Source organism: Macaca mulatta, chromosome 9 (assembly GCF_049350105.2).
Source record: "Macaca mulatta isolate MMU2019108-1 chromosome 9, T2T-MMU8v2.0, whole genome shotgun sequence".
Classification (NCBI taxonomy): Eukaryota; Metazoa; Chordata; class Mammalia; order Primates; family Cercopithecidae; genus Macaca; species Macaca mulatta.
Window position 1 is genome coordinate 72,493,556 of NC_133414.1, and position 22,799 is coordinate 72,516,354.

General features: G+C 38.7%; 1 protein-coding gene and 1 long non-coding RNA gene across 13 annotated transcripts in view; one reads left to right on the forward strand and one right to left on the reverse strand.

Annotated features, from left to right (window-relative positions):
- The window catches only part of KCNMA1 (potassium calcium-activated channel subfamily M alpha 1), a 755,994-nt gene that overhangs the window by 486,291 nt on the left and 246,904 nt on the right, over nt 1-22,799 (forward strand).
- LOC144331128 (uncharacterized) lies at nt 714-9,805 on the reverse strand. Its single transcript, XR_013398064.1, has 3 exons — nt 9,788-9,805; nt 2,997-3,163; nt 714-974 (listed from the first exon to the last, which is right to left on the reverse strand). It is a non-coding gene; the product is annotated as an uncharacterized LOC144331128 (long non-coding RNA).

The window sequence follows — 22,799 nt, forward strand, 5'->3', positions numbered from 1 at the left end:
CTGAAACTAGAACCTACTTAGAACCACCAGAAACCTGAAGTTCTTTTGTTGTTATTATCTTCTTTATCTCTCTCAGTGGTTCTGACAGAAGAATGATCATGAAAGGAAGTTTAAATTGTCAACCAATGTAAGGTTTAGCATTATTTATGCACTTCTGCCATTTGGGCTATGCTCTCAGCACTTTTAAACTATCCATAGTCCATAGTTGGTTCTGATAAGTGATTATTATTATTTATTTGCTGTTTTTCAGTTTTGCTTTCATTTTTGGTGATAGTTTGTACTTCTTTAAAGCAGGGACTGTGTCTTACAGTCCCTTTCTGGCCCTAACAGCTCCCAGAATTTACCATGTAATAGGGATATGATGACTTACTGACGATTAATTCATTTTATATATCTGGATTCTTTCCCTTTGCTCACATAAATTTCCTGGGTTTGAAATTTATGCCTGTTTATTTCTTCTGTTGGCCCCTCATGTTGTCAGTGAAATGGCTACAAGAACAGCATTTGATGGAAGAAGGAGGAAGACAGGGCTGGCCTATTTCATCCTCTAATTGGATAATCAATCCAGCATAATGATGGTTTGATTTTATTTGCAAACCTACACCTCAGGCAGTGGGTGAAGAAAACAGCATAAGCAACAATGCGAGTGTGGTGTTCATTTACATCCTCAGTTTGTCTGTGGCAGGAAGAAAGAATCCACTTATTGCTAATGATAAAGTAGTAGACCCACTTTATTTATTTTCACATAAATCATGTTGTGGCAGACATTCTCATAGTCCGAGACCAACTTGCTGGAGTTTTTCTTATCTGTGAGATTGTTCCTGTTGTGTATGAGCTGTTTTGCAGAGATCAAGAATCCCTGCTCAAGTGTGATCCATCTTCATCTGTGACGTCATATGCTGTGAGGACTTCTGAGATACTGCCTGCTGCCACATGACCACTAAGCAGATGGTTTTATGCCTCTTGCATCGGTTCTATGAAAAGATGGAGATTTCAGTGTCCATCCTCTGTCACTCACCAGTAGTATGCAGAAATGGGTGAGCCTAACAGAGTTGGTAGGTCAACAAAACCTGCCATTCAAATTCAGATCGGTGACCTTGCAGTCAGGGACAAATTGGGGTTAGGATGCGGGCTGAGATTGGAGACGGATTATTTCACTAGGCATGGGTTTGACCAGGCAGCCCAACAGCGCAAGGTCTTGCCCAACAGAATATTGTAAATGCTTAAAAGAGTTGGCAAAGGCCTCTAACAAAACAAAGAATTTATGAGTTAAGCCCATCTTGCATTCATTTCCTCATTCCTTCTACACGTATTTAGTGAAGGCTACTCTACACTGGACATTGGGATATGAACACAAAGAAGGAGACAAATCACACAGCCATTTATTTATAGGAAAAAAAATGTTGAAATAAACACATGAGCTGAAGACTTTGGAATTATAAAATGAGAATTGCTAACTTGTTTTGGGTTGGAAGAAATTAGTTTATGCTCATGACATTGCTTTATTCTGGACTGATTAGAAGCATAATGCACATGGCAGGGGCAGGGAGAAGGGGATGACAATCCATCCTTTGAAAGAGACTCTTTCTCCCCTTAGGTTAAATAGATCATCAAGTCCTTGCATGTCAAAAGCAGAGATGTGAATCACTCTCCTTCAGAAAGGGAAGAAAACATTTTAAGCAAGTGCAGAGTTCCCAGCTGTGCTAGGCACGATGGATTATACACAAAGAAGTTGGACAGAAACCTTGACCTCAAGGATTTTATAGTCTATTTGAATAGAAATGATTTCTATATAACTGAATTAAGCCAGAGGGGAAAAAAAATAGCATGATATTAAGTTCTAACATGAGTGTTGCAGGAAACAGAAGGAACTTCCAAATGTTGTTATTTATAGATTTCTACCTTGTGAAAGGTAGAAGTACCTGTTATCAAATTAAACATTCCTTCCTCGTTTCAAGATGTCAGTTACATCAGCGGATGACAAACTATGGCCTACAGGCTACATCTGGTCCATCACCTATTTTTGGAAGGAAAGTTTTATTGGAACGAGGCCAAGCTCATTCATTTTTGTATCATCTATGGCTAGTTTTCTCACTCCAATGGCCTCATTGAACACTTGCAATAGAGATTGTGCAGCTCACAAATCCCAAAATATTTATGATCTGGCCCTTTAAAGAAAAAAATTGCCAACCCCTGATTTAGATTATCCAGGTTGATCCTGGTGCTAATTTAGAGCTTCAAAATAAAACGCAGCTGAGGTGTGCCTAGTAGCAAATTAACACCCCCCAAAACAAGCACTTCATTTTCCTTAATGTTGAGCATCAGAATTAAACAGAGCTAAATCCCAAGATACCTGAGGCCCTTGTGAAAATGTTTTTGCTGACCCAAGATTCAGTGTTATGCTTTCTGCCCTTATAGAGAGCTAAATCAAGAGTCCCCTTTTGGAAGGAGTGCCTCTGTTCTTTGTAAACTGTAATTGAAGATATAACTCACCGTGTTCTTCAGTCTTTATTCAAAGCCGCTGGCACAAAAATTCTGCTTGAATTTAATTTCAGGATAAAGTTGATCTCTGAATTGGCTTTATAGGTTTTCTCAGTTCACAAAAATCATAACCTAGTTGTTTCTCTCTTGCCATAGGTGACAGGAAATGCAAAGCCAATTTCAGAGGTGAGCTCAGTAGTAAACCCATGGCAGGTACAGGATGAGGCAAGAGAGAGGCCTGGGTGCAAATGTGAGGGTGGCTCACTCCCATGGCTATGCAAAGGCAGGGTCAGTCCTAAAAGGAACACCTCCTTACATGTTGTGCCTGAAGTGTCCCTTTCTCAGTCTTTTCCTGGTGGTGGCAGGTGCTGACTGGCAGTCTCCATCCCTTCTACTTTTAGATGGTGGGGGCCCTGTCCTGCTTTATACTTGTATATGGTGCTTTTATTTTGACCATGTAAATAGATTCAGGTCCTCCCTGTAGTCAACAGAGATAAAAATCTCAAAAATCAAACCTGTGGGTACTTCAGTGACCAGGGACCACCATCTGTCCCCTGTGGGTGCAGACATCAGGCAGGACAAAACGTTGGGGCCATGTGTCAGCATCCCAGCTGGGGCTCACCATGGGAAGTGGGATTAGGGAGGATTATCCCAGTCCTCTTCTTTGAGTTCAGGTTTTTATCTTGGGGAAGAAGAGGGAGATTGGACAAGGTTAGATTCACTTGTCTCCAACGTCCTGCATGGGGTTCTGGGACAGACAGTGCCTCAGAAATGGGAGGTCCAAGAGGATAGAGACTTTCACTGCTAGCTAATGATGAAGGGGAAGGGGATGAGGAAGAATCGGCTGAATTAGAGACTACTCCACCCCTCTGATGAAGAGACTAGCTTTCAGGGGGAATGGAAGGAGGGAGGAAGGCCGGTGGGGTGGGAGAGGAAGATTGATTGGAGATTAGGAAAGATTCTTTGGAATAGTCAAACCAGAGACCAAAGCAAAACATCTTTTTCCCTTGTAACTTGAGCCTGTGCAAATGACACAGGCTTCTAATTCCCAAACTTAATAAGAGTAAGTGTGTGAAGAGGTGACCTGGAGACACTTAATTCAAACAGTCTAGAATTCTGGGAATAAGTTATAGTACAAGTTATATGTGCCTGGTCACAGATTCAGCCTCAACGTTTGTGTTCCCTGTTTCAAGTCACACACATCAGATGACTCACTTGTCAGCTAAAAATAGGGCCATCACTGGCTTGCAAGTAGAGTTAGGTTTTATTTCTCTATTTGCTTCATTGTTGGTTCTTTTGTGCTCCCTCCTCTGTGTCTGCCCCCCTCTGCCATGCCCAGGTGGCTTCACAGTCCCCCTTCCCCACGGTTAATACTTCTTTCTAACTGAGTGATAAATGACTCCCAAAAGCAAATGTATTTCAATGGGGATCAATCCGTTACACCCGAGAGAGAGGGGCCAAGTGCAGGGACTTCTGGAGGACACCAGGAATGAGTGATTATGTAGCGTATTTTGCGTGAAAGGCATTTTAAAACACATGTAGATCAATTTATTGTCACAGCCCTTTAGAGGCATAATTCTCCTTTCTTTCTCTCTTTCTCTCTCTCTCTTTCTTTCTTTCTTTCTTTCTTTCTTTCTTTCTTTCTTTCTTTCTTTCTTTCTTTCTTTCTCTCTGTCTCTCTCCTTCCCTCCCTCCCTCCCTCCCCCTCTCTCTTTCTCTTTTCTTTCTTTCCTTTCTTTCTTTTTCTTTCTTTCTTTCTTTCTTTCTTTCTTTCTTTCTTTCTTTCTTTCTTTCTTTCTTTCTTTCTTTCTTTCTTTCTTTCATGAAGTCTTGCTCTGTCATCCAGGTTGGAGTGTAGTAGCACCATCTCCGCTCACTGCAACCTCCACCTCCCGGGTTCAAGTGATTCTCCTGCTTCAGCCTCCCCGGTAGCTGGGACTACAGGTGCGGGCCACCACACCTGGCTAATTTTTGTGTTTTTTAGTAGAGATGAAGTTTCACTGTGTTGGTTAGGCTGGTCTCAAACTCCTGGCCTCAACCTATCTGCCCACCTTGGCCTCCCAAAGTGCTGGGATTACAGGCATGAGCCACTGCGCCCAGCTTCTCATCTTTTAGTTTTACATGCAGTCATAGGTTTTCAGGTTTCATATAAGCAGCCAGATTCTCTCAGTGCATCAGGAGCAGAGCCAGGGTCCAAACTTACATCCATTTGACCCCAAAGCACAGTTTTTTCTTACTGGGTAACGCTGCTGTCTTATGGGGGAATTTTAGGCATCGATAAACAAGGAAGAGAAGAGGGCTAATTTCTTTTGGGGGCTGGTGGATCTTCCCCTAAAATTATGTAGATAGTCATCTTTCCTATCTTAGCTAAATACAAATGTAGATTGTAAACAGCTCTTCAAGACTGTAAATTTTTTGAGGATGGATTTAGAGCAAATCTCATTTGTATCCCCAATATAGTTAGCCTAGTATCTGGCTCCTAGTAATAATCATAGCAAGCCCTGATTGAACATTTGCTATGTGCCAAGGACAATTTTAACTGTTATAGATATTAATTCATTCCTCACAATAACCCCATGAGGTAGGTTACTATTACTATTCCCATTTTATAGGTGGGGAAACTGAGACACTTTGAGTTGAAGGAACTTGCTAATGCTCACTCCCAATTAATGGCAGAGCTGGGATTTGAATCCTATAACTCTGGGCCCAGATCCCATCTCTTCTAAATAGGTAATCAATGAAAATCTGTTGTTGAATACGTGTACTGTTACTTTGTACAGGGTTGAGGGAATTAGATATGACTTCACTGAAGAGGTCAATTTCGTCTGAGTTCATTTCTTGGTCAATATTTTGAAATGAATGAATGGATTCAAGTGTCCTTTTTCTCTGACCACTTCTGTCTCAGAAAAACAAGCCTAATGCAGAGGACGAGGAGCAAGGGAGTTTTCCCAGTGACGGTAGATGAAGGTCTATGACTTCAGAGACAAATGAAGCCCTCCTAGAATTCTTTGAGGCAAACAATACTGGGTGACACCATGGGTGGGAGGAGTGCAAAATAAGGATACAGTTTATGACAGTTTTTATGGAATAGACACATGTCCAGAGAAATGGGCCCACATTCACTTGTGTGTGTGCATACATTTGCATAGAATTCTCTTTTAAATATTTTAAATTTATAAGAAATCCTTTCTTGTGATGGACGGATTTATCTTGAAAAGTATTTCCCATTTTAAGAGTCAGAGACTTGAGGCAGGGTTGGAATAACTTCTAAGAGCATGTGGCTCATATGTGGAGATACCGGGATCCAAATCCCCTGCTGCTGGTTCCAGGGACCACATTTATTGCCACACCTATAGGGTCCTAGGAAGAGGCTGGCTGATGTGCCTCATGCAGACAGGCGGGGTTTTCATTTACAACGGGAGACCAGATTGCCCAGTGATGAAGGGGCATTCGATGGCAGAATATAGACCAGTTTGACTTGGGCGCTAGTGCTTTGGCAGATTTTTGGAGGAGAATTTGCTGAGTGTCAGACCCTGTGCAGAGCTTTGCAAACATCATTTTCTTTAATCTGGATAGTTCATCTGTTAAGTAGATGTCATAATCCCTATTTCGGAGATGAGGAAATGAGGCTAGAAGTTACATAACTTACTCAGCTGTGCAGCTGCTGATGGCAGAGCGTGAATACAAATCCTTCACTTCTCCAATTGAACCAGCCATCTCTGAGTGGCTGGGGTTTCATGCCATACTGCCCACTGGAAGTTGGGAGGGAATTTATAGGGTTGCAGCAGATGATCTCTGTTTAGGCACCAGGTGAAACTTTAGTGTTCTCTAAATTGGTACGAGCAGCCTCTGTTTAAGTATCTCTGTTGACGGGGAGATATCATCTAACATGGCAGCCCATCTCAATGTTTTTAATAAGTATATTATACATGCAATAAAATACATAGATCCTGAGGGTGTATTCAGTGAGTTCTGACAGAGATATGCATCACTGTAAAATGGTCTGTCATCTATATCAACATAGAAAACATTTTCATTATCCTGGAATGTTTCTTTATGCCCATTTCTGTCAATATCTGCTCTCCTCCCTTGAACATAAAAAATCACTGTCCTGGTTTCAGTCACTATAGATTAGTCTTGTCTGCTCTCAATTTTTATATGAATGGAATCATGCAGGATATTCTCTTTTCTAACTAGCTCCTTTCATTCAAAATAAGGTTTTTGATATTTGTATATATTGTTGTATATATTAACAACTTCTTCGTTTTTATTGCTGCTAATATTCCATTATGGGATATATGACAATTTGTTTATCAAACTACCTGTTGATGGTCATTAGGTTGTTTCCAACTTTGGCTTATTTTGAATAAAGCTGTTATGAATATCCTTGTACAAATAATTTTGTGGACATATATTTTTATTTTTATTTTTATTGGGTAAATACTTAGAAATTGAGTCTCTGGGTCATAGGATAGATGCATGTTTAACATTACAAGAAACTGCCAGTTTTCCAAAGAAGATATCCCATTTTACACTTCTACTAGCAATGTGTGAGGGTGCCAGCTGCTTTGTTTCTTCACCAACACTTGGTAATGTCAACTTTTAAATTTTAGCCATTCTAGTGGATTTGTGGTGGTATCTTCTTGTAGTTTTAATTTTTATTTCTGTAAGTTCTTCGTCATATGAAGGTACCGCAAGTATTTCCTTTTAATCTGTGGCTTATCTTTTAATTTTATTAATTGTCTTTTGATGAGAAGTTTTTTATTTTACTGATATTTAATTTATCAGTCTTTTTAAATACATGAATGCCTTTTGTGTCCTATCTAAGAAATCTTTGCTTATCCAAGTGTCCTCAAGACACTTTGCTGTGTTTCTTTATAGAGGCTTAAGATTTAGCTTTTACATTGAAGTCAGTGATCCATCTCAAACTAATTTTGCATATTGTGTTAGGTAAGAGTTGAGACTCATTTCTTTCCCTTTGTAGATACCCATTTTTCCTTCCATTTGTGGAGATGACTTTCTTTTTCTCATTGAGTTGCATTGGTACTTTTGTTATAAATCAATTGACTGTATATATATGGGTCTATTTCTGGATCTGATTCATTAATCAACTTGTCTTTTGGGGGGCCCAACACATTATCTCAACACAACATAGTTTCATCATTTTTTTGATGCCTATTAAAATGATCATATGATTTTTCTTTTAATTTTTTCAATGTGGTGAATTATATTAATTAACTTTCATTTTTTAAACCAATCTCTTGCTCTTGGGATAAACTCTATTTACTTGGTTATGAGGTATTATTCTTTTTATATACTGCTGGATTCATTTGACTAGTATTTATTTAAGGATTGTTATGTCTATGTTGATGACATATTTGTCTGTAATTTTTTTCTTTTTGTAATACTCTTATTAGATTTTTAATGTCATGATTATTCTGGCATTATAAAACAAGTTGGGTTCTCTTTTCCTCTAGTCTCTGTAAGAGTTTGTGTAAGATTGGTATTATTTCCACCATAAATATTTGGTAGAATTCTCGAGTAGAAACTGCCTGAACCTTAAATTTTCTTTGTGGTAATGTTTTTAATTGAAATTTCAATTTTTTTAACAGATATATAGCTGTTTACATTTTCTATTTTTTCTTGTGTCAGTTTGAGAAAATTGTATTTTTAAATGAATTTTTTCATTTCATTAGGATTTCAAGTTTTGGAGACATAATATTATTCCTAATACTTTACAATTATCCTCTTAGTGTCTGTAGGACCTGTAGTTATGTCTGTCATTTCCAGACAACTTTAGGTATTGAAGAGTTTCCCAGCAATTTCTTTTTAAACACATTGAGTTTCCTTCAAGTCAGGACCAGACCATATACTTCCTTCTTCAATATATTTGTCCTGCTGTTCCCTTGGCCTAAAAAAATTGCCCTCACCACCATCTTTTCACCTGGCTGTCTGCTACTATACCATTAGGATACAGAATTATTGTGAAGCCCTTTTTCATATGCATGTCACATTTTCCATACACATTCACTCAGATACACATTTATGTAACATACACATACTCAGATAACTACTTAGGGTTTTTCTTTACAGCACTTTACCCAAATTGTTAATTATAGTTATGATATATTGTTTCACTCTCTGATTATACTATAAATGCCACCGAGGCTGGACTTGTGCATTGTTCTTGTTAATCAGCAAATATCCAGTACCCAGCAAAATGCTTGGCACATAATAGATACTCAGTACATCATGGTCGGGTGAATGAACCAATCCACAATGAGAAGAAATGTTATTCTCTGAAAATTCCACCAATAATTTTAGCCTTGCTAGAGGTCTGAAAAAAATAGGTGGGGATTAAATTATGGGGAGCTTCAGCTAACAACTTATGGAATGTGGATATTTTCCTGTTTATATTTTTAATGTTTCCACTCTCTCTGTGTCATATTTTTGTTTACACTCAGTACCCTGGGAATGGAGACTATCATAGTAACTCTGGGCTGCCTTAACAAGATATCAAAAACTGGGTGACTGAAATAACAGAGATTTATTTTCTCACAGTTTTGAAGGCTGGACATCTGAGATCAGGATGCCAGCATGATCAGGTTCTGGTGAGGGCTTTCTTTCTGGCTTGCAGGCAGCTGCCCTCTCACTGTGTCCTGACATGGCAGAAAGGGAGAAAGAGCAAACTCTCTGGTCTGTCTTCTTATAATGGCACTAATCTCATCACGAGCGCTCTATCCTCATGACCTTGTCTAAACCTAATTACTCCCTAAAGTCCCTCATCTCCAAATACCATTACATTGGGGTTTGGGCCTCAACCTATGAATTTGGTAGGGGTAAGGCGTCCATAATGTAGCCTGTAACAGAGACCTAAGAAGGGGCTGGGGTTGGTAATGAGAGACAATGCTGAAAACAATGGGACAAAGAAGTAGGGGGTGGGCCAAGGAGCTCTGATGAGTGTCTCCTCCCATCTTCCTCTGGAAAGCCCAGCATCCCTCTTCTTCCTCAGTCCTGTATGTAGGATTAGCAGAGGATTTGCGTATTTGGGTTATGTTAGTGCTGGGAGGTGGCCACGACAGTAGGAGTGGGACAGTTCAGTTTTTCTCTCTTGTTGGTCATCACGTCCTCTGAGGGAGTCCTCCTTATGAGTCCTCAGTTGTCAAGCAGGATTAGTAAAATAAAAGAAATGACTTAGTGGGCCCCAAACTGCGGCGTCTCTCACATTCTATTCTGTACCACTTGATTTGAGGAATTATAGCCTTTTCTTTTTCTATCCCCCTAAACCATGTTCAAAGGAGCTTACATGGTTATTTCCAGCGTGAAGCTGATTGATCAGCTCACAGGACATCGTGGATCAGAGCACTTCCCCCGCCCTTCTTAACTGCCTTTCTGATGTGGCTGCGTGTACCCAGTGCCCAGAGCATGCCGGGGTTCTTGCAAGAGGGACTAGAGGGTGAGGGAGGAGAGAGTGTCTATTGGCTCCACCAGGACATAGATGCTGGTGACCTACACTGCGCTGGACAGGAGGACCTGTTTGCAGCACGGGTCAGAGGAACACGGGCTCCTCCAGGTCTTTCCAGAGCATTGGGGCCTGCAAGAAGTGAATGGAAGGGAGCTGAAAGCCTAGCCCATCTCCCTCCTTCTACCATGATCCCCAGTAAGATGCTGGTGTACCACCACCCATCCAGCAGAACCGGCACAGAGGTTTACAGACCCGGCAGGCACCGCAAGAAGTCCCTGGGGGACCTGTTTCATAATGGCTACAGGGTGAAGTCTGGGCTTGCTGCTCCCGAGAAGGAGGAACCGCCGAACTTCCGGCAGTCATTGGTGTCTTGCTGTAGGGTTTGTGCATCCTGGGGTAAGGACTCCGCGCTCCATGGCTCTTCTCCTCCCAACAGTATTCTGTATTCCTGGAGGCTGCCTGGGAAAAAAAGTGCTTTCCCTGTGGGCTGGATTTGGGGAAATGTCCAGTGGAGAGGTAATAGCCACCTTGATTCCTGTTTTCTTGGCATACCCACCCAATGCAGATGTGCTGGATGAGGCAGAAATCTTTTCCTTCCTTTCTAGATGAATTTAACTGGCCTCTAGCGCTCCTGAATGTTATTGAGCTATTAAAGAATATATTTCAGAAATGTGGGAGAAAGTTTGGCAAACGATGTAGTAGCTTGTTTCCTATTTATTAAATGGCAATAATTTTCAGTGAGTCAGTGTTTTCAAAAGAGGCGTTTGGACCTTTCGATAATTTTTTTTTCAGGGGCTACACTGCGAGCTGCGGCTCATTTTCTGTCCTTACATTTGACTATGGGAGTGTGGTCTTGCCTGTCTTGGGTGGTACTTTTTTATTCTTACCCAGCAGAGATCATAAGAATAGTTTTCTAGGCAGATTTTCTTTCCTCAACTGCTTTCTGATAGGCATTTGGCTTTATTTAGGCATCTATAATATATTGGAGTTTAAAACAAATAGATTAAATCTACATTTCTTTCCATAAAAATGTCAGTCTTAAGGAGGGATAGCTTTTATTTCCAGGAAAGTTAGCAGTACTAGGAATTTCTTTAAAATGGAATGTAGTCCCTTTGAAACCTAGTTTAGGATTCTAATGCGGGTAGGCACAGCTCAAATACTTCTGCATTATGTAATGATGCCTAACAAAATTCCAATTAGCAAGCAATAGGTGAAACCTAGTCAATCCTTTTCATTAGAACTGACATAAAATGTTTCTGTCAGCTGAAATGTCTGGAATCTAAATATTCATGCCTCTGTGTCTATAACCCTAGAATCAGCCAGCCAGATTGTTATGTTTCCTCTCCCTTCATCACAGAGAAGAGCTGCTCTGTGCTGTAACATCTGGCCTTGGAGAGAATCAGGATTAAAGCCACTCGAGAGAAGAGACCAAATGATGGAATTATTAAGCTAAGAGGAAATACACTATTTCCTGAGAAAACATTGAATAATTGAGTAAAACCATGGGTTTAACTTAGTATCCAATACACTTCTTACTTTTCCTATGAAAGGATTAATGCATGTATTCATTTACAGTAGTGAGTACTCACTATGTGCCAATCACCACCGTTCTAGAAGAGGGTGGACTCGGTGGTGAGCCAGTGATTGAGACACCTGTCCCAATAGAGCAGATAGTCTGCTGAGGAATGGGCAGGGGCAGGCACCTGAACAAGCAAACGAGATCATTTTAGATTGTGGTAAACCCTATAAAGAGGAATGCGTAATGGCGGCGAAGGACTGGGCTACAGATCGGGTGGTCAGAGAAGACTTCCATGAGCCAACCTTGCAATGATCTGGGAGAAGAACATTCCCGAGAAAAGAAACAGAAGGGAAGACCCAGAGCTGAGGACGATCTGGGAAATGTTTGTGGAGCAGAGACACTGTGTGCAGGGTGTGAGGACATGGAGAGTGGTGATGAGCAGAGACCATGGAAAGCCTTCCAGAGTGAGATAAGGAATCTGAAATGTAATTTTAGTAAGATGGATGCCATATAATGGCTTTTAGCAGGGAGCAATGTAATCTGATGGATATTTGAAAAGACGATGCTGGCTGCTTTTTGGAGAATGCTGGTGGGGCCCAGGGCCGCTGGGGTAGAGAAGTAAAGCAGGAAGACCTGTGTAGGGCTCTTGGTCCAGATGGAGGTAACAGTAGTGTGAACCATGGTTCTGGCAGTGAAGAGGGAAAAGATAAGTTATTTCACATATATTTAAGATGTAAAGTCAGACCAGGCAAAATGGTTCATGCCTGTAATCCCAGCATGTTGGGAGGCTGAGCTGAGAGGATTATTTGAGTCCAGGAGGTCAAGACTTCAGTGAGCTATGATCATGCACTCCAGCATGGGTGACAGTGAGACTCTGTCTCTTAAAAAAATTAAATAATTTTAAAACAAAATAAAGAGGTAAAGTCAATAAGTCCTATTTGTTTACTTTTTAAAAATGTGTTTCTCTACTTACTGGCTCTTCTATTCAAATAGAAGACCTGGAAGCAGGAGCCTCATCCCTGTGCTGCAGCATCTGGAACCACAAGGGGTGGTGGAAGCAGGCACTCCCTGTATGTGTGTGGATGAACGAATGAATGAATGGGTGACAATCTCAGTCTGAATATCAACTGATGTTAAGCATCTGTCAGAACAGGAACCAAGACTGGGTTAAGGTAGGGAGCCAGGACTGGCAACGTGACAAAACTCTGTCACTACAAAAAAATAGAAAAAATTAGCCAGGCATGGTGGCTGGCTACTTGGGGGGCTGAGGTAGGAGGATCACCAGCCCAGGAGGTCGAGGCTGCAGTGAGCTATGACTGTGCCACTACACTCCAGCATGGCTGACAAAGTGAGACCCTGTCTCAAAAAAATTAAAAAAAAAAAAAAGTAGGGAGCAAAACAGCCTGAACAATTACCAAAGGAAAGGATGGTGAAAAGGTCAGACAAGTAAGAACTGTTTATAGAACACACGTTCTGACTGCAGGAACAAAAGCCCAGGGGCATTTGAGAGGAAGCGAGACAGTCCTCTTTCTCCAGCTGGGAAGGAGAGGCTCAGATTCACTCCGTGCTGGGGCTAAGAAGCAGGTGGTCCTCACAGTGACCAAGCTGGGGATGGGAGGTGGGACCTGTGATGGCAGCAGGGTGCAGGGGACCACCCCGAAGAAGCCTCCCCATGCTCCTATGCATCCTCCGTTTACCCTGATATGCCTGCCCTCGGTGTGATCCCTCTGAGCTGCAAGGCCAGATAACAATGACCTTGTAAGACACCGCAAAAATAATTGCTCTTCAGGATTTGAATGAGGCTGCAGGGATTGGAAACGACAGAGGTTTATTGGAACCTTTCAGCTTTTTGGATTTAAAGATTAAGGAGTGAAAGGCAATGGAAAATAGCAAATTGGAAATCCCTGGCAGGCTTTCTGGTACGGGCTTGGATGTGTTTGCTGTTGTGTTTTCTATCTTGGCTTCTCCTGGGGCCTCACATTCGTGAATCTCCAGAGTCTTTTCTCTCTGGGGATCACAGGAACCCTGAACAGTGAGTGAGTTATCATTTACCTGTTTATCCCTCAATTTCTGTCAGTACAGTAACTCTGCTTTTATCTGAGAAAGGAGCTCAAGATCCCTTAATCTGTCATTGCTAAAATTCCACAGCACTAGTTCTCAGGAGGAGCCCCACCTGGTTGTTCAGGCCCTGGGCACCAAGTTTGACCCTCTGAAAGGACAGCCCTGGCAGGGGGTCCTCCTCATCTGGAGCCAATGGTCTCACGTGACTGAATCTTGCACGTGAGTACAGGGCTCGGAGCCAGGAAAACCTGTATTCCAGTCCTGACTTGCCACTGACTTTATGACTATAGCAATAAGTAATTATGCATAAAAATAGAAATTTTGATATAAATATTACAAAAAATTAAAAGCTCAAGAATATTAAAGAAATCCAAAATGTCTGCTTTTGTCACATGACCACTGTCATCATGTTATGCTTTTCTTCTACTTTTACATTTTACATATACCTATAGTTTTCATGGTTTTATCATAGGGAACATGCACTTCATCTTTTCCTTCCTTTTTTTCCCAGCATTTCCAGTTTGCTATTTTTAAAAAAAATGTGGTGAAAAACACATAACATAAAATTTACCATTTTAACCCTTTTTTAAGTGTACAGTTCAGTAATGTTAAGGATGTTCTATTGTTGCAAAACAGGGCTCCAAAACTTTTTCATCTTGCAAACCTGAAACTCTACAGCCATTAAACAATTACTTTTTCCTCTCTCCCCAGTTCCTGGTAATCGCTATTTTAATTTCTACATTCTACTTCTTTAACTTAACATTATATCAAAAATTTTTCTTGTTACAATTTTTGAGCATGTATAATATCCTATAAAGAAGATGTACCAGACTTAAGACCTATTTTTGGATTTTAAGCTGCTTTCTATTTTTCTTGCTTAATGAACAATTCTGCAATAAGCATCTTTGTTTCTGTAGCATATTTCCATATTTTGTTATATTTTCTTAGACTATATTCCCAGAAATGGAATTAGTTTGATTAATAATGCTGAATTACTTTCTGAAAAGGTTTTATCAGTTTATAATTCCACAGTCGAATTATGAGACTAGGTCATTGTAGAGTCATCTCCACTAGGTGAAACTCCAATATATTGCTATTAAGTAGAATAAATACAATGCTTACTTATTTTTGTTTAATTTGCATTTCTTTTATTTTTACATTTTTAAAGCATTTTTCAAGAATACTATATGGTTATTAACTATAGTCACCATGTTATACAGTAGATATCTTGAATTTATTTCTCTTATTTAACTGACATTTTGTATCCTTTGACCAACATCTACCCAACCACTCTTCCCTCCAACCACCCCAGCCCGTTTCTATGAAATCAGCTTTTTTATATGAGTGAGGTCATGTGATATTTGTCATTCTGTGCATGGCTTATTTAACTTAATATAAACTCTAGGTTCATCCACATTGTTGCAAATGAAAGGATTGATTCTTTTTATGGCTGAATAGTATGCCATTCTGTACATATATCACATTTTCTGTATTCATTCATCTGTTGATGGACACTGAGGTTGATTTTGTACCTTGGCTATTAGGGATAGTGCTGCAAAGAACGTGGGAGTGCAGACATCTCTTCAGCACGTTGATTTCATTTCCTCTGAATATATACCCAGTAGTGGGGTTGCTTGATTGTATGGTAGTTCTAGTTTTGGGTTTTTGTGCAACCTTTTTACCATTTTCCATAAAGGAAAATAGTACTAATTTACCTTCCCATCAACAGTGTGCAAGCGTTCCTTTTTCCCACATCCTTACCAACACTTACCTTTTGTCTTTTTGATAATAACCCTTCTAACAGGTGTGAAGTGATAGTTCATTGTAGTTTTAATTTGCACTTCCCTGATAAATAGTGATGTCAAACATTTTAAACATTTACTGTTGGCTATTTGCATTTCTCCTTTTGAGAAATATATTCAGAAATATCCTTTGCCCATTTCTTAATTGGGCTGTTTGCTTTCTTGCTATTGAGTTGCGTTCTCTATATATTTTGAATATTAAACCCTTATCAGATGTATAGTTTTCAAATATTTTTCTCCCATTCTGTAGGCTGTCTCTTCACTCCATTGATTCTTTCTTTTGTTGGGCCAAGCTTTTTAGTTTGATGTAATCCTCTTTGTCCATTTTTGCTTTTATTGTCTGAGTTTTAGGGGCCATTTCCAAAAAATTATTGCCCAGACCATTGTCATGGGGCTCTTTCTCAATGTTTTCTTCTAGTAGTTTCACAGTTTTGAATCTTAAGTCATTAATTCATTATGATTTGGTTTTTGCATATGGTGTGCATTTTTTTAATTTGAACCAAGTTAGCATAAATGGTTTCATTTAATTAATTTATTTAATGATTATTTACTATTCATATTTTCTACTTCATAATGTACCTGTTCATGATTTTTGCCTACTTATCAAATAATGATATAGTATTTTACATACATGCTTTTCACATTACAAAGAATTTATCCTTTTTGTATCATATTTGATTATGTTTTCATTGGGTATTGTCTTCATTATGATTTTTAACATGCAGAATTTTGATGTTTATATGGTGGTGGCAGAGCCTATATTTCAAAGATTGTATGACTACTTTTACATCTGAAATTAGAAATTCTTCTTTTCAGAGGGCTAAAAATATATACCTACATTTTCCTCAACTTTTCTGTCCTGTGTTATCCATATTTACTTTTTAATTCATCTCAAACTTATTTCCGTTATGGTATGAGGTCCATCATTGAATGATGCCTGTCTTCCTTTTGATTTGTGATGACCTCTTTATTGTCTATAAAATTCTTCTGATATAATAGAGTCTATTTCTCTACTGCTTAGTCATTGTTGCCATTCTTTTATTATTTTCTTATTCTATTGTTTTGTGGTAAATGTGACTTAGATGATTTTTGCATTTTAGATTTTGATGAAATTTCTTTGTGGCCTAATATGTGGTCAGTTTTTGAGACTGCTCATGGCTGTTATTAAAGAATGTGTGTTACTGGTTTACTAATATATGTGTGTGTCTTTCTGCCCATCCATTCAGACACATATAGATATGAATATATCCCAAGGGATTAAATGCTACTTAAATATCCGATATTTGTGCATTCTTGTCATATTTGCTTTATCTATCTCAAAGTAATACTTTTAGGTGTATAAAGTTTATTTTTTAGTTACATATTCTTGGTGGATTGTTCCTTTTATCAATATGAGCTATTACTTTTAATTCTTTTTTAATATAATTTTTATATATAATTTTATATAATTTTTTTGCAGTAGCTTCCGCTTTATTTGATATAATCATTGCTCTATTTGTTCCTCTGTTGTCAGCATTTGCCAGGCACATAATTTCCATTCTTTCGTTTCTAACTTTTCTGTGTGTCGTGTTTACAATGTATGTGTTTTAAATAGCATGCATCTGGAATTTGTTATTGTTGTTGTTTTCACATCACGTGAATCTCTGTCTTTCCATAGGTGAAAGTAATTATAATTTTATTTTATTATGATTGCAAATATATTTGGGCTCTTTTACTATTGTAACTGTGTTTTCTGATTAATATAGCTTTTCTTTTTTTCCCCTTTTTGTTGGATGGGTTAAAGTTTTTGTTCTTTTTTACTTTTCTCCATTTGATTAAATTCCTTTGTTCTCTTTTTTTTCCTCTGGGCTATGGAATTTATATCCTTAAGGTTTTGATACATATACTTAAACTAATTTTTTTCTGTGAATATATATGATTGATTGTATCCTATCAAGACAAGAACTTCTGCACACCTTTCTTTTTCCTATTGCCCTCTCTCCTTCACACCTCCGTCTTCTATGTATTTCCAGAGATTTTAATTTTAGATCATTGTTATTATTTATTCATTTAAAACATACTCAGTCAACACATAAACAAATCCATTACTTTTATCTTTTCCATGTTGCTTCTTGTATCTCACTTCTTTTGGATTTATTTTTCTTTCAGCTGGCTAAGTATATGTTACTTGCTTCAAATTAATCTGTCCTGAGAATTGTAAAGATATCCTTCTTTTGTTTTCTTGCAACCAGTGAAGCCAGGAGAATTGTGACAATAATTTGGCTCTTGTTGCTTTGAAGGGATTTATTTCTTCACATTGATGTTATAAAATTTCTCCACGATATACTTGGACTTAGGTCTTTTAAAATTTAACCTGCTGGACCGTTAAAAGACCTTTCCAATCTGAGGATACAAGTCATTCTTTTGGTCTAGGAAACTTTAATGTTATTTAAAATGTTTCCTGCTATTTCCTTCATTTTTTCCTTCTGGCAACTCAATTACATGGATATTGAAAACTTTATTCCTGTTTTCTGGATCTCTTAGTTTTACTTTTGCACTTTTCGTTCCTGTGCCCCTTTGCATGAAGATGGCTATGTGACAGTCCAACCCTCTACTTTGCTGTGTGGCTATGGCCATTCTTCTATTAAGTTGGCCTTTTAAGATTTCGATGTTCAAAATTTTAATTGCTAAGATATTTAGTTGATTTTTTGAGTTGAGATATTTTTTCACAACTCTTTATATTTTTCAAAAAAAATTTTTTAAGCAATTTTTGTTTAATGCTTTGTTAATGTTGTATCCTTAAGGGTCAGTTGGCCTGAGGTATAATACATGCGTTTCTTGAAGGAAAGTTGCCTTTCCTCAAATGTTTGGCAATTCTTTATTCTGTGCTTATCTTTTCTTTTCTTTCTTACTTTCTTTTCTTTTCTTTTTTTTTTTTTTTGAGACTGAGTCTCGCTCTGTTGCCCAGGTTGGAGTGCAGTGGCACGATCTCAGCTCACTGCAACCGGATTCAAGCGATTCTCCTGCCTCAGCCTCCCAAGTAGCTGGGATTACAGGCGCCTGCCACCACGCCACGCCCAGCTAATTTTTGTATTTTTAGTAGAGATAGGGTTTCATCATGTTGACCAGGCTGGTCTCAAACTCCTGACCTCAAGTGATCCGCCTACCTCAGCATCCCAAAGTGCTGGGATTACAGGCGTGAGCCACTGAGCCTGGCAATAGCTGGATGAATTTTCATGAAGAGAATGCATTTGCGAAGCCAACGTTCAGCTCAAGAAACAGACATTATTTCCCGCTCCCCCACCCTCCATCCCTTCTCCTGGCAACCTTCCAGTCACCACACCCCACAAAGGTAACCACTCTCCTGACCGTATATCAGTTTTGCTCTGTTCTAAACTTCATATAACTGGGTTGTACAGAGTGACTCTGTGTCGGGCCTCATTCTCTCGATGTTATGCCTGTGTGATTCATCCATGTGGTTATATGTTTTGTCTTTTTTTGTTGAGACAGAGTCTTGCTCAGCCTCCCAAAGTTCTGAGATTACAGGCGTGAGCCACCGTGCCTGGCCTGTTTTGTGCTTATCTTTGCATTTGAGATTTTCTATTAGCCTATATGTGAATGCTGTCTTTGTGTGTTGCAGTTTATCTGGGGGGTACTGAGATATGCTATGGTGTATTTGGTGTATTTCTATTCGGTAACTGGTCTTACAGCTGTGGAGACAGTGTGTTTCTTCTAGGAGTTACAGTTTACTCAGGATATTGCTCTATTTTAACACCTCAATTGTAGGCACTTGCTGCCATGTGCTGGCTACTCCTGTTTGGCACCCCAGTCAATCAGTGTCGTTGTCACAGCCTCCCTCTTCCCAGGGTCAGCCACTTCATTTCACCTTTTGGATGGTTGTTTTCTTCTTCATTGTGATCTCTGCATCCCCCACCCCCTCCACCAACCTCAGTCTCTATGTATTGACCAAAGACATTCTTAATATTCTGTTTATCATTGTGGAGATATATACATGTGTATGTATATGTCTTTCTTTCTCATTATGGAAATATATACATGGAAAATATATGTATATATTTATGTAAATATAAATAAATAAATATATATGTACGCCAAGTCAGTTTCTAACAGAATATCTACCAACATTTTGTCTTTGTCTCTTATGTGTTGTAATCTCCTCTTCCATTCTTTTTGTTCTTGTGGGATTTTGCTGTTTCCTACCCCCCCAACATTTGTATTACTTTAGTGAAGTTTTGAGAGGAGGCAGAGATAAACTGTTGTGATCCATCTGCTATGTTTAACTAGAATGCTCTGGATTATCATTTTAATTCATTGATGAATTATTTATATTGGTCTTTTATATAGAATTTTGGCATCTATGATCTTAGTGATACAGATGCTTCTCAACTTAACCATGGGGTTACATCCTCACAAACCCATCATAAACTGAAAATATTTTAAGTTTGAGAATGCATTTAATACCCATCACCTACTAAACATCATAGCTGAGGCTACCCTATCTTAAACATGCTCAGAACACTTACATTACCTACAGTTGGGCAAAGTCATCTAACACAAAGCCTATTTTATAATAAAGTGCTGAAAATGTAGTGTAATTTATTGAATACTGTACTGAAAGTGAAAAACAGAATGGTTGTGTGAGTACTTAAAGTATGGTTTCTGATGAATGGGTATCACTTTTGCACCACTGAAAAGTCAGAAAATCATAAGCTGAACCATTGTAAGTTGGGGGCCATTTCTATTTTATTTTTGTGCTTTGAGAGTCAGTTTTTGGTCCCCAGTTTATGTTTATTTTATAACATAAGTTAGTAGCTTTCCGTCTCGTATTGTATTATGAAACAGTTTAGAATTTTAATGAAATGGATGTTTTATAATTTAATCATAAATTATATATGGGTACAGATTCTTTAAGGGAAGCTGTTAATATATATTTCAATTTATATCTCAATTGTTATCCTATAATGGATTTCTTTTTTGTGTATATCAAGTTTCAAAGTTTATCTTTTGCAGAAAGCCATCCCCCTCACTGAGGTTTTTCACAGATTTATTAGTATATCATTGTGGATAAATTTTTTTCTTTTTTTATTGTATCAGCCAGGACTTTATTTTATGTTATTTGTTTTCTTGTTGCTATTGTTTCCTCCCATAAAGTTCTACAGATTTTAAAAAATTTTTTCATATTTGTTGGTTTTCTGGTTATTTAGTCATAAACGCTAAACTAAAAAATCAACTTTCTCCTATTGTCAGGACTACTTTTCCTCCAAAATCTTAAGCTGAATGCTTTATTTTATAAGTAATCTCTTATTGTATTATTGATTTAACTTCCAGTTAGCCAGTACGTTCCTTAAAATTGATTTAAATAGACTGGTAGTGTGCTTAGTGGATAGATTACTGGTTTTAAATTACTCAAGTGATTACTCGGGTTAAGGGAAATTTGCTATTTGGAGAAAAAATAAAGCATTCTCCTTTTGGCATACTACTAGCTAAAATAAATAAATACATCAAGATGGATTTACAAGTTAGAGGTTACAAAAAGAAAATAAAAGATACTCTAAAGCAGTGATTCCCAAACTTGGCTGTACTCTGGACCCATCATCATCCATCATCTGGCTGTACATTAGAATCTTCTTGATTAGAAAAATAAAGCTTGGTCCTTTTGCCACACTGTTAACCAAAATAAATAAATAAATACATCAAAATGGATTAACAAGTTAAAAGTTAAAGAAAATATATTCGGAACCACTGGTTCCCAAACTTGGCTGCATATTCAAATCAGAATTTATAAAAATTCTGATGCCCAGCTTGTATCCCAGACCCGCTGAATCTGGTGGGAGGCAGGCCCCAGTGTTGCTTTAAAATCCTCTGGGGATTGCAATGGCAGAGAAGTCTGGGGACCACTGCCCTGCAGCCTTGTTTTCCCAAAGTGTGGTCTTCTGACCAACAGCATCGACAACAGCTTAGAACTTATTAGAAATGCGGAGTATCAGACCCCATCTGAGACCCACTGAGTCAGAATCCGGATGTGTACACATGCCAGGTGATTCATGTGCACAATGGATTTGAATCCCATTCCTCCAAAGCAAGCATAGCAAGTTAGTGCCCATGGCCTATTTATATGAGTAACATTTTACTGGAATATGGTCACACCTATTTGTTTTCCTATTATTTACAGCAAAGTTGAGTCATTGTGACAGAATCTAAAATATTTATTAATATTTACTGTATGTTGATTTAAGTTTGCAATGCTGCTCACCCTGGATGGCTCATGGGAATCACTCCGGAGCCTTAAAACTCCTTCTGCCTGACTGTACCCCAGGCCCATTAAATCAGAATGTGGGTAGGGGGTGCTGAGACCCAGGTGTCAACAATTCTGAAAGTTTCCCAGGTGATTTAAATGTACAGTTAAAGTTCAGAACCAGTGCCCTAAAAGTACAAAGAAAAAATATATAGATGCAGTAAATATACATATATATATATCTGTATGATGGGGACAGCCTCTTTTTGGATATTAAAAAAAGGGAACATGATGGAAAGAGGGAACTTGATGGAAAGATCGATATATTTTAGAATTCAGGGGGAAAGAAACCCACCTTAAGTAAAATTTGACAGTAAGAAAAACATTTTTAGCCAAATTGAGAAGAATGAAGAATGGTGGGAAATACTATATGGTATACAAAATCTTCTTTATATAAGAACACAAGTATATTACTACAAATAAGATAAATACACCGGCAGACTGGCAAGGCCATTCTAAAGCACTTTAGAGAAGAAAATAAAATGACTAATAATTATATGAAAAAATCTTTAGTTTCATTTGTTAAGATAGAAAAGCAAAATAAAACAGCCATGAGCTCTTATTTGGGGTCTATCAAATTGGAATTATTTAACTTTTTTTTTTTAATTTTTTATTTTTTTTGAGATGGACTGTCACTCTGTTGCCTGGGGTGGAGTGCAGTGGTGAGATCTCGGCTCACTGCAACCTCACCTCCGAGGTTCAAGCGATTCTCCTACCTCAGCCTCCTGAGTAGCTGGGAGTACAGGCACGTACCACCACACCTGATTAATTTTTTGTATTTTTGGTAGAGACAGGGTTTTACCATGTTGGCCAGGCTGGTCTTGAACTCCTGACCTCAAGTGATCAGTCCACTTCAGCCTCCCAAAGTGCTGAGATTACAGGCATGAGCCACTATGCCTGGCCTCAAATTGGGATTCTTGACCTGCCTCCCTCCCTCCCTCCCTCCCTCCCTCCTTTCTTTCCTTCCTTCCTTCTTTCCTTCCTTCCTTCCTTCCTTCGTATTTTCTCTATCACAGTACTCAATACAGTGGGAATGCAGGCAAAAGAGCATTTGCATACTGAAGGGAATGCTAATTGTGAGGACAAGTTGGCAAGATGTATCACAAGTCTTGAAAGTGCTTGCTTGAGGCCGGGCGCGGTGGCTCACGCCTGTAATCCCAGCACTTTGGGAGGCTG